The sequence below is a fragment of the Capsicum annuum genome, chromosome 10, assembly GCF_002878395.1.
Source record: "Capsicum annuum cultivar UCD-10X-F1 chromosome 10, UCD10Xv1.1, whole genome shotgun sequence".
In the NCBI taxonomy this organism is placed as follows: Eukaryota; Viridiplantae; Streptophyta; class Magnoliopsida; order Solanales; family Solanaceae; genus Capsicum; species Capsicum annuum.
Genome location: NC_061120.1, coordinates 66,302,357 through 66,319,678, shown reverse-complemented (window position 1 = coordinate 66,319,678; position 17,322 = coordinate 66,302,357). Strand labels below are relative to the sequence as shown.

Here is a 17,322-nt window from a genome sequence, read left to right as displayed (position 1 = left end):
TATTTCATCAAATATGTTACTGTCAAATATTATTTTTTGTTCTGTTCCTTCATCATTTAAATATTCTTCCTTTATTATTATTTTTATATCTTCTTCAGTCATTTGATTCATCTATTTCACTATCTATTTCATTATCTGTTTCATTTTCTGAAATTTCATATATACTATCCTCACTTTCTAATTCATAATCTATATAATCTATCTGCATATATTCTGTATTTTCTATTTTTATTTCTGATATTTGTTTATTTTTTGGATTTTTAGGTAATTTACAATCTCTAGCTAAATGTCCTAATTTTCCACAATTATAACAAGTACATTCTTTTATAGATTTCTTTTTTCTATATGGTCTTTTGTATTTATAATTTTTTACATAATATCTTTTTCTTAGTTTCTTGTATTTATATTTTGATTTTTTATATTTTTATATTTCTTATGTCTTTTTCTTTTCTTATAATATCTTTCTTTACATCCGAATTGGGGTGCTATTTTATTTTTGCAATATGCTAAATTTCTTATCAATGTTTTTTTCATTTTTAATTCTTTTCTATTTTTTTCACATAAGTTTCTATACCATTGTTGTAAAAATTTTATTCTTGCTCGTAGAGTATCTACTATTTTGGCTTCTTCCCAACTATTTATTATCTTTGAACTAAATGGTTCGGGTAATTTATTAAAATATAATTTTCTTATTTTTTTACTTTCTTTTATATTATATGCTCCTTTATAATAATATTCTTTAAATGCGCAAGTATATTCATTTATATAACACATATTACATATTGCTACTTTTAACATTAAATTCTATTTGTATCTTTTTCTTCATCTTGTTCTTCTTCTATTGTTGTCATACTACCAAATTCATCTTTTATAGCAGTTTCGTATTTTTTACATAATTCTATAGGTGTTAGTTTAGTTGTTGTTGATGATGTTCCTTCTGTAGGTTTGTTAGTTCTTAATACCTTCTTGCTATTTTCAGTTAAATTTGAAAACCATAATTTCATTGTTCCTATTAGTGTTCTTTCTATATATTCTGGTGCATCTATTATGTTTATATTATTATCTAATAATTATTTTGTCATATATCCTATCCATAATTGTATTGTTTTTTCTGTATCTATTACACAGTATAAGTCTAAAAAGTTATAATTTTTATTAACTATTGGTTTTGGTGTCCATTTGTCATATTCATTCTTTAGATTATATTTTTTAAACTTATTCTTATAATATGTAGGTTTTCTTATTTCTGATGTTCCAGGTATTATATTTTCATCTTCTTTTTTATCAAGAGTATTTATTTCTGTGTTGATATTTTCTAAGTTTTCTTCATTAATTATTTCTTGTTTTTCGTTGATTTCTAAATTTTTTGTATTTGTTAATATTTCTGTATATGTTTCACTATCTTCTGAGTCATAATTATCTGTCTCTTCAACATCTATATTATTTATTTATAATTTTTCTTTAAATTTATTTATCTCATTTAGTAATTTTTGTTCTTTATCTTTTTCTTCCTTTTCTTTTTGTCTTTGTTCATACAAATCTTTTAACATTTGTAGTTCTTTTTCTAATTCAGCAATCCTACTATTTTTAGTTTCTTCTATTTTTTGTATTTCTTCTGTAGTTTGTTGTTTTATTTTTTCTATTTCCTTTTTCCTATCTATTTCTTCATTTTCTCTTTCTATTCTTACCATGACTGTCAATTTATCTTCTAATTTTAATTCTTCTTTTTCTGACATTAGATATAAATGTTCACATATTTTCTTATATCTTCTTCCTAGATTAGAAAATACTATTTTTATTTTTAATCCTTCGTGATTTTCATATATTTTTTCATCTATTATAAATTCTTCTTTGTTCATTTTATTGTGAATAGTTCATGTTGATATATATATATTCTAAACTATCTATTTGTGATTCTAATTTTGTTATTTCATCTTTTTGTGTATTTATTGAGTTTTTACTAACTTCGGCAAATATATTATAATGTAGTCTTTCTATTCTTATTTTAATTCTTTACGTTTTTCAGAAATAATTTATTTTAATTCTTTGTATTTTTGTACTTTATTCATTTAAACCATATTTATAATATCTTGGTGGATATCTAAATCTAATTTTATCATAATTAGGTGGTATGTGTCTCATTCTTCTAGCTTTTAAATGGATTATTAATAAATATAACTACAGAAAAAATTAAAAAAGGATGTAGAATATAACTATAATGAAGAAGATAAAAAACAAGTTCAGAAAATAAAATTACTTTGTAAAGAATTACCAAAACTACAATTTTCAGATGAAAATAGAAAATTTATATATATAGTAGAAGCAGATGCTAGTGAATGTAGTTATGGAGGAGTACTTAAATACCGTTATGAAGCAGAAAAATTAGAACACCATTGTAGATACTACTCAGGTACGTTCAATGAAACAGAAATAAAATGGGAAATAAATAGGAAAGAATTATGTTCATTATATAAATGTTTGTTAGCATTTGAGCCATATATTGTATATAACAAATTTATTGTATGAACAGTTAATACACAGGTACGCTGGTGGTTAACAAAGAAAATACAAATTCAGTTACAAAAAAAAAAAATTCGGAGACTAGTCTTAAATATATTAAATTTCACATTTATAATTGAAGTAATTAGTACTAACAAAAATGTTATTGTAGATTACATATCAAGACAAAGCTACACAGACTGATATAATAGAAGAAGATACTCTAGAAAAAATACTCAACACCCTAACTACGCGACCACAAGTGGTCACTTTTCTAATAAAAAAATTTGAAAAAGGAAAATATTGTAAAAAGGAGACCAATTGTGGTCGGTTTTTATTAAAATATAATAAAATCAATTAAACTTTAATTTTTTAAAAAATTTATAATGAAGAGTATATTAAATAAATAAATTATGTTAAACAAAATTTGTATCTTTTACTTATGTTTCAATATATAAAATAAATATATTTTTCGTTGTATATACGTTAAACATAATCTTTGTATAATGAATATGTCTGTATCATACAGTTGATATAATAGTATTATATTATTAGAGTTATAAAAATATAACGTACATATATAATCGATAAGTCATCAGAATATAGTGAATGTGTTGTATTATGAGTTAATATACTTGTGGATGTAATGTATATAGTACATATTCAAGAGTTGATATATATATATATATATATAAATATAATACTTTTCTTAGGCTGTTGTTTTGTCAAAATTATTAATTTGAAATATCAATACTTTTTACACACTATTCTTGTATCAAACATATATTGACGTGTCACATTCATGATTTAAAAAATATACAAAGTATTTTATTACTTTTATTATCGTTTTTTTGCAATTTATCAATATAAATGTAATATCATCATCATCATCATCATCATCGTCGTCGTCGTTGTCGTCATCATCTTCATCATCATCATTGTCGTCGTCGTCTTCATCATCATCGTAATCATCATTATCGGCAATTTTAAATTTTGTATTCATAATTTATAGGTGTTTATTTTGAATTATTGTTATCATTGATTTTAAAGTAATATATTATATGTCAAATTTTTATTTACACAATTTATTCATAACTAATCTTAGAATAATTATATTATATAATTTACTATTATTATTAGTGTATAAATCCACAGCCTAAATCAATTTAATTTTCTCTAATTTATTTATTTCGTAGCCTGATTTTGCCAATTTATAATATTTTGGGCATGTATAATTGCGTATTTGTCGCTTTATTTTCCATTATATAATATTTTACATAATTTTGCTAATATTTATTAAATCATTTCCGCAATTATACATGTCCACAATTTACAAACATTATCTATTATTATTATTATTATTATTATTATTATTATTATTGTTGTTGTTACGTCTTTCCTACATTTATTAAATAGAAGCCCAAGTCAATTCAATTTGCCCTGATTTCTAGCTTAATTCTTATTCAATTAATAACAATTTTAGTCAGAATTTATATCAATTTTTACCTCAAATTAAAATTCAATTATTGATCTATTTTTAAATTACTATTACATTATTTTAATCTCAACCGTTGATTAAAATTAATCCAATAGTTGAGATCAAGTCACATTTTTCTTCCCTTATTAAGCAAAACAACCAACCCTAATCTTATATTTTCCTCCCTCAAAACAAAACAACCGCCTCTATAGCCCTCTCTTCTTTCTCACTGAAAAACAACAACCACATCAAGCCGCCGCCGCCGCTTCGCACCAGTCGACGGAACCCCACTTCCCTTCTCTCATTTCTTTTACTCTAGTGAATTCACCAAATGGACGCTGTTCAATCAACAAAACCCTACAACAGCCAATACTTCCACCGCCAGTGAATCCAAGTCAGCCATATCGCGGCCAAAATAATACCGGAGCTCCATCGGCAAACCCAACAAAAACTCACTATCGCCGCTGCTCCATCAACAAAAACATCTTGCTATCTTGTACGTGAGATTTTTGGTACTTGGAATTCCAAAAAACCACCGTCGTAAGGTAATAAAGATGTGACTTTTTCTTTGAAAACTATTTTGCTTACAACATGAACTTGATTATCAGCAGTTGACCATCATAATTAGGAGTTAGGACAACAATTTAAACATTTTTTAAAATTATTACTTTTTTACTGGATATGGTTTGTAAGGATGGGGACAGAAAGTTGTGGATTTGGCTAAATAAATTCTTTATGATGAGAGATTTCCTTAAAATCCCTATTTTTCTTCATTTGGGAGGCCAGTAAGCATGGTATATTGATTATAAGAATAACAAAAGAAATTCAACTAAAAGTATATATAACAAGATCAAGTGATTTTTTTTACTCTATTCTAGAGTTTTAGCTCTTCTATGTTGACACAGACCTTCTATGTCTCTTCTCATTTGTAACATGATTAGTAATTATTTTTTACTCTAATTTATGTGGCATAGTTTAAATTGGTACGAGTTTGAGTTAAAAATAATGATGTTTCAAGCTCTTTTAACAGAGATAAATAAGAAGCAGAATATACAACAGAAAAGTACTGTGTTTAGGAATTTATATTTAAGTTAATAATGTGGTTGATTAGTAGGACAAACAAGTGCATTATTGTTCAATATTGTCAGGTTAATTTGTATTTAAGCTACTAATGTGGTCGACTGGTAGGACTAACAAGTGCTTTGTTGTTCATTACTGTCAAGTTAATTTGTATTTAAGTTAGGAATGTGGTTGACTGGTAGGACTATGAAGTGCATTATTGTTCATTATTGTCAAGTTATATTAAGTACTTCATTTTAATTTGTTTGTCTGATTTAATTTAGAAAGGAGTTTAGCAAAGTGAAGAACATTTTGAAATCTTGTGATCTTAGATTAAAACATATAATGACCAAGTGTAGTGTTTTGAAATGTGTATTAGTGACTTCAAAATAATCAAGTGTCGTCACTTGAGAAGTGGATAAATGACTTGAAAACGGTTAAGTGTAGCGACTTGAAATATAAATTAGTTACTTGAAAATGGTCAAGTGTAGTCACTTGAAATGTGTACTAGTGAGTTGAAAATGGTTGAGTGTAGTGACTCGAAAATGTATAAGTATAGTGATTTGAAATGTCAATTAGCTATTTGAAAATGGTTTGAATGTAGTGACTTGAAATGTGTACTAGTGACTTGAAAATGATTAAGTGTAGTTACTTGAAATTGTGAACTGGTGACTAGAAAATGATTAAGTGTAGTTATTTGAAATTGTGAACTTGTGACTTGAAAAAGTTAAGTGTAGTCAATTGAAATATGTACTAATAACTTGAAAATAACAAAGTATAGTTACTTGAAAATGGTTAAGAATAGTGACTTGTAATGTGAATTAGTTACTTGAAAATGGTCAAGTGTAGTTGAAATGTGTACCAGTGAGTTGAAAATGGTTAAGTGTTGTGACTTGAAATGTTTACTAGTGACTTTAAAATGGTTAAGTGTAGTCATTTGAAATTGTGAACGTGAGACTTGAAAATGATTAAGTGTAATTACTTAAAATGTATACTTGTGACTTTAAAATGGGTAAGTATAGTGACTTGAAATGTGTACTTGTGACTTTAAAATGGTTAAGTGTAGTCACTTGAAATGTGAACTAAGTTACTTGAAATTGTGAACTTGTGACTTGAAAAAAATTAAATGTAGTGTCTTGAAATGTATCTAAGTGACTTGAAAATAATTAAGTGTAGTGACTTGAAATATATACTAGTAACTTTAAAATGATTTAGTGTAGTGACTTAAAATGTATACTATTGACTTGAAAATAGTTAAGTGTAGTTACTTGAAAATGGTTAAGTATAATGACTTGAAATGTGTACTAGTGACTTGAAAATGATTAAGTGTAGTTATTTAAAATGTGATTTAGTTACTTGAAAGTGGTTAAGTATAGTGACTTGAAATGAATGATTTATTGACTTGAAAATGGTTAAGTATAGTTATTTGAAACGTGAAGTAGTTACTTGAAAATGATTAAGTATAGTGACTTGAAATGTGAATTAATTATTTGAAATTGGTTAAGTGTAGTGATTTGGAATTTGTGCTAGTAACTTGTAAATGATTAAGTGTGGTGACTTGTAATGTGAACTAGTTATTTAAAAATAGTTGTGTAGTGACTAGAAAGGTTTGCTAGTGAGTTGAAAATGGTTAAGTATAGTAACTTGAAAATGGTTAAGTGTAGTGACTTGAAATGTCAATTAATTAGCTATTTGAAAACTATTAAGTGTAGTGACTTGAAAATGATTAAGTGTAGTTATTTGAAATTGCGAACTTCTCACTTGAAAATGGTTAAGTGTAGTTACTTGAAATTGTGAACTTGTGACTTGAAAATGGTTAAGTGTAGTCACTTGAAATGTGTACTAATAACCCCTAAAAAATAAAGTATAGTTACTTGAAAATGATTAAGTATAGTGACTTGAATGTTTAAGTGTAGGTACTTGAAATGTGAACTTGTGTTTTGAATTTAGTAAAGTGTGGTCACATGAGAAGTGAATTAGTGACTTCAAAATGTTTAATTATAGTTACGTGAAAGGTGAACTTTTGTTTTGAATTTGCTAAAGTATGGTCATTTGAGAAGTGAATTAGTGACTTGAAAATGTTTAACTGTAGGTACTTGAAAAGGAGAGCTGATGTTGAGCTTATTTAGCCTTGGGCTCTCCACCTTACTAGCTAACTTTTAGGATATGATTCTTCTAAGATTGTCTCACTGAAATTGAAGTTGTGCTATTAGAGAATGGCTACCCTTTAGATTATATGAGCAGGAAATTGAGTGTCAGGCAGTATCAACTTTCTATGTACTATAAGGAGATGGTGGCCATTGATAAATGGATGCCTTACTGGTTGGAAGTCACTTCATCAACACTTACCAGTTAGGTAAAAATACCTTTAAAAACAAAGAGTATACTACCTTAGCCAGCAAAAGTGGATTTCAAAGATCATAGGACATGACTATATATATGTAGCTGATGTGTCTAGATTTCCTATTGGTAAAGTTTAATTGTGTACTTTGTCCACAGTCACCTCTGATTTCTTAACTAGGATCAGAACATCCTACACTCACGATTCCAAAAGTTACTCTTATAAGTGTCCACCAATGCACTCTTTAATCCTATTTACTTGTTGAAATTTGGGGATCATACAAGAAAGAAAGAATTGTGGTTGGTAGTGACAACCTGTTGTAATAGGACATGCTTAATTTCTGTATGATGGGGATTTAGGAGGTCACTCTGACATTCCTCCATCTTGTACACGATAAGACATATCTTTTATTTGCATGAATTGAAACAAAGTTTTTATAATCATGACTAGTAATGTATAGTGTGCCAGCAATGTAAAGGTACAAATGTGAAGTCTTCAAGCTTGTTGCGACCTTTTTTTATCCCTAATAATGTGAGGCAAGATAATAAAATAGCCTTGACTTCATTAAAGGGTTGCAAAAATTCCACAATAGATCTATCATATTGGTTGTAGTAGGCAGATAAATAGAGGTACGAAGATATACTATGATGTTAGAAGGAACGTCTTAGAGAATTTGAAGAAATTTATTTTTAATACATTATGAAAAAAATTGGGTTTGAACTCTAGCAACCATTTGGTGATAACAACTTGATTGTATTTTTAATTTTGAATATCACCACTTACCGTATTGACAATAACTTTTGGTTACAATTCAATTTACTTCTAGATACTAGTTATAACTTCTTAGTTTTTTTGTATTTTCAAGGACACATAATCACCGAGTTTATAAAAATGATCACAACAAACTATTAAGTTTTGGTGTCTCACACCATCAATCTCTAGATTCATTCATGTATATATAGCTATTAATTTAAACGTTTTGGGTAGAAGTATCTGTATGAATGCAACAACAACTTCAACACAAGTTCACGTATAAACAAGAACACTTATGAAGTTCCTTAACACCTTCAACACAAGATTATAAATAATCTATCCAAGAAGTATGTTAAATTTTTGAAAAGAGATGAAACAGAATTTTAAGACCAAGTCCCCCGACTTCACGGAGTGTCCTTAAGGAATAATTCTCCTCACTGTACCCGAGGTTATGAAATCTTCCTCACAGGATAAAATGTCCTTCAATCCGAACAATAGGGTACCTCAAATTGTTGGATTCAATGAACTCACTCAATGATTTGATTGATCACATAAAATATTTTTGAAGACAAAAAGAGTTTGTATTTCAGAAAATTTTCGTACCTAAATTTGTGGATGAAAGAAGGTTTATATAGCCATCAAGTGCCTCTTCTGAAAGGTGTCAATGGTTCACTTAAAAGGTGTGACCTTTCTAGAAAATCATGTCTGTTTGTCCAAAGAATGTGTCCTTTTCGATTAGGCATACCATTTCATGAATCAGTGTGTCATTTCGTTGAAGGGTTACATCTCTTTTGAAGCATCAATTCGCTTTTGCACTGCATTTCAAAATAGTGTTCCCGCTACTACTTGCATGCATATAAATGAGGATCAAAACACAGAAATAATTTGTTGTATTTTTCCCTTTGGTATTTTTGGATTAAATTTCTGTCAAATAAAATTTGTCCAAAAAGATAGATCTCATCGATGGATTATTTAAAAAATCCAAATCCAAATTTGAAGCCGAGCCGAACGAGTGAAGACGACGACGGTGCGAGGCACCACCTTGTTCTTGCTTCGCTATCCATGTGGAGTAAGTGCTTCTTATTATAAACACTTCAAAGTTCCCTTCTCCCACCAATGTGGGAGAATTAGTGAACTTTCCCTTAAAAGAATACACTTTCCATTTTAATGTCTTTTTTTCTCTCCACTATATTTCCTCCATTTTACATTCACACTTTTCATACATATTGAACCCAACAATCCCCCACATGAATGGGGAATGGATACTTTTTCATAAAATTCTGCAGAAAAGTATGTGATCATCAAGCAAAGACTGATTGCATCTGGATAAATGGGTTTCCCTTTGAACGTTTTGTAGTACACATGCATCGGATGCACTCGATCAATCGGTAGATTTGATATATTTGAACCTTCAAGCTTTAATGTACACCTAGAAAACACGTCATACAACCAGCCTTTTACCGTTTATGGTTCTCACGGTTTTATTCTTTTCATCCATGAACATATCTCAGTTTTATGAGAGCTTAGAGAATAGGCCTTTACTAATATTATCCTTAAAGCGACTTCCATTTTTCCCTCACATAGGTGATTTCTAAATGTTCAATCCTATAGATTAAACTATTTGGTCAACTCTGCCAAATTTAGATAATCATTAAAAGACTTTACACCATAAGTCTTATCCTCGTTTACTAAATATTGTCTACGTCATGAGAATGAGTTGGGTATTTTACAATGTTGAACCTATCAGACACAACTTTGTTTGATATCCTTGAACCTAGATCTTGGGATCTCCAGTCTGCTACATAGAGTTACCACCATGTTGACTTGTCCTAGGACTTAAACCCATTCCCTTTGATGTTCTCTTTACTCCTTCTCTAGATAAGCCTTTTGTAAGTGGATCCAACATATTATTCTTTGACTTCACATAATCAATAGTGATAATTCCACTAGAGAGAAGTTCTCTAATAGTATTATATCTCCGTTTTATGTAACGAGATTTATCATTGTACATCATGCTCCTTGCCCTACCTATTGCCTCTTGGATGTCACAGTGTATATATACTGGTGCCGCTGGTTTGGGCCAAAAAGGAATATCTTCTAAGAAATTCTGGAGCCATTCTGCTTCTTCACCAGCTTTATCCAATGCGATAAATTCAGATTCTATTATAGAGCGAGCAATACAAGTCTGTTTGGATGATTTCCAAGAGATCGTTCCTCTACCGATAGTAAATACGTATCCACTTGTGGATTTTACTTCGTTCGATCCGGTGATCCAATTTGCATCACTATATCCTTCAAGTACCGCGGGAAATTTATTATAATGCAAAGCGTAGTCTTAAATGTATTTAAGATACCCCAAAACTCTTTTCATTCTCATCTAATGAGTTTTATTAGGATTACTCGTGTACCAACTCAACTTACGTATAGCGCATGCTATGTCTGGTCATGTACAGTTTATTATATATATTAAACATCCTAATACTCTTGCATACTCCAATTATGAGTTAATTTCACCTTCATTCTTTCGAAGTGCAAAGCTCACATCTAATGGAGTCTTGGCAATAGCAAATTCAATATACTTGAATTTGTCAAGTACCTTTTCGATGTAATGAGACTATGAAAATGCCAACCCTTGTGAAGTTCTATGGATTCTTATCCCTAAGATCATATCCATAATTCCAAGGTCTTTCATATCGAACTTGCTCTCAAGCATTCATTTCATTGCATTTATGTCTGAAATGTCTCTACTGATGATCATCACATCATCCACATATAAACACACAATGACTCGGTGATTTGGAGTGTCTTTGATATAAAATCATTTATCATATTCATTAATTTTGAATCCGTTTGCCAACATGGTTTGGTCAAACTTTGCATGCCATTGCTTAGGTGCTTGTTTTAGTCCATAAAGTGACTTAACAAGTTTACACACCTTATTTTATTTTCCTGGAACCACAAAACCCTCAGGCTATTCCATGTAAATTTCTTCCTTCAATTCTCCATTTAGGAATGCAATTTTTACATCTATTTGATGGATTTCAAGACCATATACCGTTGCCAAGGCAATTAGCATTTGAATTGATGTCATCCTTGTTACCGACGAGTATGTAACAAAGTAATCAAGGCCTTTTTTTTGTTGGAAGCCTTTTACTACAAGTCTTTCCTTGTATTTGTAAATAGTACCATCCGCTTTCATTTTTCTTTTGAAGATCCATTTAGATGCTAAAGGTTTATTTCCTGGAGGAAGATCAATCAACATTCATGTATGGTTGCTTAAGATTGAATCAATATCATTATTGACTGCCTCTTTCCAAAAGGATGAGTCCGAAGACGCCATCACTTCCTTAAACGTTTAAGGCTCATTTTCTAAGAGAAATGTTACAAAATTCAATCAAAACGAAGTTGAAATTCTTTTACATGTACTACATCTTGGATTGTCATCCTTATGTACATTCTCGCTTGGTTCATCTCGAGGTCGTTTAGACCCTCCACTGGACTGTTCATGTCTAGTTTTATGTGGATAAATATTTTCAAAGAATTCAGCGTTATCTGATTTAATTATCGTGATTTCATTAATATTTGAATGTTCGGATTTATGAACCAAAAATCAACATGCTTTACTATTTTTAGCATATCATATGAACACGCAGTCCACCGTCTTAGGTCCTATCTTAACCTTTTTAGGCATAGGAACTTGGACCATGGCTAAATACCCCCACACTTTGAAATATTTCAAGTTTGATTTCCTTCCTTTTACATTTTTCATAAGGACTTGATTGTGTCTTACTATGGGGAACTCTATTGAGTATTTGATTGGCTATAAGAATAGCCTCCCCCCACAAGCTTTGCGGTAAACCTGAACTTATAAGTAAGGCATTCATTATTTCCTTCAAAGTTTAATTTTTCCTTTTCACAATTCCATTAGATAGAGGTGAATACGGGGTCGTAGTTTGATGGACAATTTCATTCTCTAAGAATATTTTGGTGAAGGGAGATTCATATTCTCCACCCTATCACTTCTAATAGTTTTGATCTTTTTCTTTAACTAATTTTCAACTTTAGTTTTGTATTGCCTAAATGCTTCTATTGCTTTATCCTTACTATTTAGTAAGTAGACATAACAATATCTAGTGCAATCGTCAATAAAAGTTATGGTACACTTTTTCCCACCACGTGATGGTGTTGACTTTATATCACAAATGTCAGTGTGGATTAAGTGTAAGGGATTGGAATTCCTTTCAACGGACTTATTCGAATGCTTAGTATACTTTGATTCTACACATGTTTGAAACTTTGATTTATTGCACTCAAAGTTTTAAAAAACTTCTATGTTAATCAGTTTTCGTGATGTTTTATAATTAACATTGCCTAGTTGTTCATGCCACAAATTGGGATACTCAAGCAAGTAAGAAGAATTTGAAATTTTATTGATTTCAACATTCATTACATTCTTTTTGAATAGGCCCTCATTGAGGTAGCCTTTTCCTACATATACTTCTCCTTTACTAAGTATAATTTTTTTGGAAACAAATACATATTTGAATTTGTTCTTTTCTAGAAGTGAAATAGAAATCAAGTTCTTTCGTAACTCCAGAACATACAAGACATTGTTAAGTGTCAACAATTTGCTGGAAGTCATCTTCAAGTACACTTTTCCTATTCCTTCCACTTTTACAGTAGCAGAGCTTGCCATGTAGATCTTTTCTTTTACTTGAGCTGGCACAAACGTTGAAAACAACTCCTTGTTAGCACAAACATGGCGGGTGGCACCAGAATCCATCCACAATTCGTGAGGATTTCCCACTAAGTGGAATTCGGAAAGCATTGCACACAGATCATCCATTTATTTCTTAGACTCAACCAGATTTGCTTGGTCCTTTTTCTTCCCTTTCTTTGGGGCACGACAATCCGTAGACTTGTGGCCAGTCTTGCCACAGTTGAAGCACTTTCCCTTGAATTTATGCTTGGGTTGATTGCTTTCATTTCCAGCTTTCTTTCATTTTTTTAGAGTTCTTTTGGTCATCTTCTACAATGTTTGCTCCACTCATTATAGAATTGCCTCTTGACCTTCTTTTCACCGCCTTATTATCTTCTTCAATGCACAATCAAATCTTTGAGTGACATCTGCTTGCATTTGTGTTTCAAGTAGTTCTTGAAGTCTTTCCACATTGGTGGTAGCTTCTCTCTTATTGCTGCTACTTGAAATGCTTCATTTACTGTCAAACCTTCTGCTAGGAGATCATGGATGATCATTTGTAGTTCCTGCACTTGTGAAACAACAGACTTGTTGTCTATCATTTTGTACTCTAGGAATCTTACAACAAAGAACCTTTTAGTTCTGGCATCCTCTATCTTGTACTTCTGTTCTAACGCTCCCCATAACTCTTTTGCAGTCTTGGTTTCGCTATATATATATTGTAAAGGTCATCTTAGAGGCCACTCAAGATATAATTCCTGTAGAGAAAGTCTGAGTATTTCCAAGCATCTACAATCATGAAGCATTCTTTTTCAGAGGTTCCCTCGGGTACCTCTGGAGCTTCCTCAACTGTGAACCTTTGAAGACAGAGAGTGGTGAGGTAGAAGAACATCTTCTACTGCCATCTCTTAAAGTCAATACCCACGAACTTTTCGAGTTTCTTCGCTGGTGCCATCGCCGGCGGAGCCTTTGTATGACTTGATGTGGTAATACTAGTTGCCCCCATAGTCGTTGCAGCGTTATGCATTTGACTATCAATCATCATATTCCTATCACCACAAGATAGTACCTTTAGTATATCAAAATACTTATTAAAAAGTTGCAACAACTTTAAACACTTCTTGTTTCTAGTTAAACGATGAAGTTTTTATGACTTCAAATTGTCAACCGAGTGATCTTTAACTTGTGATGAAGATTTTATGTCTTCAAATTACTATTTAAGTTCAAACGAAGTAGAAAGCTTAAATCTTTAATCTCCAAAAACAACCTATACAGATTTTGAAAGTTATTATTCCTTAAGATTATTAATTTAAACGTTTTGGGTAGAAGAATCTGTATAAATACAACAACAACTTCAACAAAAGTTCATGTATAAACAAGAACACTTATGAAGTTTCTTAACACCTTCAACATAAGACTATAAATAATCTATCCAAGAAGTATGTTAAATTTCATAAAAGAGATGAAACAGAATTTTAAGACCAAGTCCCCCGACTTCACGGAGTGTCCTTAAGGAATAATTTCCCTCATTGTACCCGAGGTTATGAAATCTTCCTCCCAGGATAAAATAACCTTCAATCAGAACAATAGCAGTACCTCAAATTGTTGGATTCTACAAACTCACTCAACGATTTGATTGATGACACAAAATATTTTTAAAGATAAGAATTGTTTGTATTTCAGAAAATTTTTGTACCTAAACCTGTGGATGAAAGCAGGTTTACATAGCCATCAGGTGCCTCTTCTGAAAGGTGGCAATGGTTCACTTAAAAGATGTGACCTTTCTGGAAAATCATGTCTGTTCGTCCAAAGAATGCGTCTTTTTTGATCAGGCATACAATTTCATAAATCAGTGTGTCATTTCGTTGAAGGGTTGCATCCCTTCCGAAGCATCAATTCGCTTCTACACTAAATTTTGAAATAGTATTTCTGCTACAGCATGCATGCCTATAAATAGAGGATCAAAACACAGAAACAATTTGTTGCATTTTCCCCTTTGGTATTTTTAGATTAAATTTTTGTCAAATAAACTTTGTCCAAAAAGATATATCATTTCAAAGCCGAAGTCGAACGTGAAGACGAGCCGAGCAAGTGACGGCGCGAGGCACCACCTTGTTCTTGCCTCACTATCCATGCGGAGTAAGTGCTTCTTATTATTCACACTTCAAAGATTCCTTCTCCTACCAATGTTGGAGAATTAGTGAACTTTTCCTTAAAAGAGTACACTTTCCATTTTAGTGTCTCTTTTCCTCTCCACTGTTTTCCCTCAATTTTCCATTCACACTTTTCATACATATTGAACCCAACAATAGCCAGCCATTAAAATATGAATTAGATGAAGTACATTTACCATAACACCATTCATAACACTTGTAGGACTTGACTCATCTGAATTACTTGAAGTAGTAATAATGTTGGAAATTGCCGCAGGAATAGGAGAAAGGAAAGTCCATTAAACATAGAAATAAAGAATTTGAATATGATGAAAATAAGAATTACAATAGTACCAAGAAACTAATAACAAGTAATACATCAAAAGACCGTAACAAGTATTATTAAGTTTTCTTCAACCAAATTTCAGTTTTGAGATGGCTTTGAGAAAGAAAGCAATTAATCATAAGTTTATTGTCTTAAACTAAGTAAGTTCATGGAGACTATGCATATAATATATAAGTGTCACAATACCCTCCTTTTGAAGTTTCTTCTCAGCCACTAGACGAGCTTCTATGACTTCTCAATTTTTTTTCTCCTCCTCAAGTTAATTTTGTACTTTCATTAGCTTGCATTCTATGTTCTCTTGTTTCTTTTGTTGTGCTTGAATTTGTTCTTGAATTTTGTTCATAGATATCCTACTTGAAGTCTTAACACCCAAATCGTGGTCACAACAATATCCTGATTTTTCTCCCACAACTTTAACAAATACAACATTTATAATAGAATCCACATCAGTACCCTATTAAATTTCTTGAATTTTTTCATCAACAAACTCTTTCAACTTGTCCTACAAGCAATTTACACAAGCTTTAACTTTTAATGTTTTTTCAACAAACTCTGATTCTAGGAATAAAAATAAGAGTTGTTCAAGTACATTTGTTTTGTAGAGTCATCATCATCAACCCAATGTTCGTTCATCTTGTGAGTCATTTCCTAAATTTCTGAAAATTTGGTGTTTGTGTATTTCTATCAAAACAAATCAAATTATGTTATTAATCAAAGAATTAATGAAAATCCATCAACTTAAAGATATCTCATGCTGTAAAAGATTCTGCATGAAAGGATTTTTTGTCCACAAATATGTTTTGTTTTGCCTTATTAGTCTAGTTCATTTCACTCATTTCCTGCGTTAAATTTGAAATCATGAAGATATTCATATTGAATATACCAAGTAGAATAAAAAATTAATTATTTTATAAAGTCAACCCAGTAAAGGAATTATTCCATGATTAAGATCATCTCTAGCTAAGGTATATTGAACCAGACACAAGAACAGTGGATTCAAAACTCAGTAACTACAAAGAAGATCCATCATTAGCTACTAGGGAGCAGGGAAAGTTTCATTGAAATGTCTCATTTGTGTGAATTGTGCATGATCAAGAGCCATCGCTACTATTTGGCTACACTTACACAACATGTTTCCATCCACTGATAGACTATCCAAATGGGGAATTGATGTAGATATGAAATGTACGTTGTGTCAAGGTAATATTGAAACAAAATATCACATGTTTATCTTCTATCACTCACTAAAACTTCATGCTGTAAATTGCTAGCATGGATCAAGGTACTAATTCTACCAGTAAGATTGGGTGTACCGACTTGGCATAGGCAACAACAAATGCGAAAGAGAGATCTCACTGTGCACAACTCCTTTGAATCTTATATGTAGAATCTGTACAGGCCACATGAGAACAGAAGAACCTGAGAACATTTGAAAAGAAGATATTGTGATCATGTAGATACATAGAGAACATATATGTGTAGTATGAAGGTTCCTATGTCTGCTAGTACTAGACTTCAACTACTTCTATATTTTCTTTATAACTTAGAAGAGGTGTCGTATTTGAGTTTTTCTTCTTTTGGACAGAAATCTATAGTTAGATTGATATGAATTTTTAAGACGTGATTGGTGGTTAATGAAAAAAGTTTTGTTGCCAACAAAGTTAACTCCATAAATTTAATGCATTCCTGATTTTACTTTAAAAGAGTCTGACCTAAAATATTGTACCAAGAATTTCCATTCACCTTCATCAAGCTCCGTTGGCATGTTTTGAAATCTTTCCTCCTTTGTAATAAATTTCTTGAAATGCTTGTGGTGCCTACCATGCCTCTATCAATACAAATTCTTAGTTGTTTCAAGTGTAATATTTCGATTGTGTTCTATGAAATTGGAAGGTATGCCGTGCTCAAAAAAAAGTTTATTTGCATTTCAATAAGACTTAGATTGTGTAATTAATTAGTCTATTAACTTCTACAAAATCCCTTAGATTGAAAAAT

General features: G+C 30.8%; 1 long non-coding RNA gene across 1 annotated transcript; it reads left to right on the top strand.

The window, feature by feature from the left end:
- The first annotated feature begins 4,110 nt into the window (after positions 1-4,110).
- On the top strand, positions 4,111-16,987 carry LOC124887978. The gene is made up of 2 exons (XR_007045702.1): positions 4,111-4,521; positions 16,599-16,987. It is a non-coding gene; the product is annotated as an uncharacterized LOC124887978 (long non-coding RNA).
- The last annotated feature ends 335 nt before the right edge of the window (positions 16,988-17,322 follow it).